This window comes from Crocuta crocuta, unplaced genomic scaffold (assembly GCF_008692635.1).
Source record: "Crocuta crocuta isolate KB4526 unplaced genomic scaffold, BGI_CrCroc_1.0 scaffold467, whole genome shotgun sequence".
NCBI lineage: Eukaryota > Metazoa > Chordata > Mammalia > Carnivora > Hyaenidae > Crocuta > Crocuta crocuta.
In genome coordinates this window covers 3,800,822-3,801,892 of record NW_027530632.1, presented here as the reverse complement: position 1 = coordinate 3,801,892, position 1,071 = coordinate 3,800,822, and the positions used below count along the sequence as shown (strand labels likewise).

General features: G+C 45.5%; 1 protein-coding gene across 1 annotated transcript in view; it reads right to left on the bottom strand.

The window, feature by feature from the left end:
* The window catches only part of CASK (calcium/calmodulin dependent serine protein kinase), a gene marked incomplete at its 3' end in the record, with an annotated part of 276,912 nt that overhangs the window by 178,387 nt on the left and 97,454 nt on the right, over positions 1-1,071 (bottom strand). The gene's annotated exons all lie outside the window — the stretch shown is intronic.

The following is a 1,071-nucleotide window of genomic DNA, read 5'->3' as shown; positions in this document are numbered from 1 at the left end:
GAGCAGGGGAGGGTCAGAGAGAGAGGGAGACACAGAATCCGAAGCAGGCTCCAGGCTCTGATCTAGCTGTCAGCACAGAGCCTGACGTGGGGCTCGAACCCATGAACCATGAGATCATGACCTGAGCCGAAGTCGGACGCTTAACTGACTGAGCCACCCAGGTGCCCCGAGTCACTGTTCTTAATGAAGTGAGGGCAAGCATTACAAAGATGAACAGTAGCAGGATAAAATCAACTCAGGTAGTTCGCACTTTTGTTTTAGAGAGCACAATTAACAAAGATTAGGAGGGATTTGTGCAATCAACATGAAATAAGATACGCGTTCGGGGTTATGAGAAATGGCAAGGTACTTCTATTAATTCTGAATGAAGATTTACTGATAGCTGAAGTGCTCAGGCTTGATGAAATTACATTTCTGTTCCCATTCTCAGACTCCCAGTGGTTTCACTGACACAAGGAAGGGTAGTGTGTGACGCAAGTCTGGTGCGCACTTAGCTTGCATTTAGTTACTAGTTCACAGACTCATTAAACGATCTTCTTTATAAAACTGGTTTCACCATTCTTTATATATCATAATAGNAGAACTAACCATTTTATCCAAGGAATATTTGGTCTTTGGACTCTGGCACTTTCCAGGATTCTCCAAATCCATTAGGAAATGCTCCAAACAATGTACATGACTTTGAATCTGAATGGAGGACCACATGGGGCAATTCGAAGTAGAATGGAGAGGTTCACTTGGTAACCAAGTTGGGACCCAAACCCCTGGGTGCAGTCTGTACTCACAATGTGCTGCTCCATACCTCAAAACAAAGGCTTTCTACCCAAGATGATCATGAAGTTCTGTTCTGGGTCTATGATATTTGATTCTAGTAACATGCCATGGGTAAGAAAACTCTGGGTTTTCTTGCCCTTTATTCTTGGTAAAGATAAATTGCAAATAGGGGCGCCTGGGTGGCTTAGTCGGTTAAGTGTCCGACTTTCGCTTAGGTCATGATCTCGTGGTTCGTGGGTTCGAGCCCCGCGTCGGGCTCTGTGCTGACTGCCGGCTCCGAGCCTGGAGCCTGTTTCA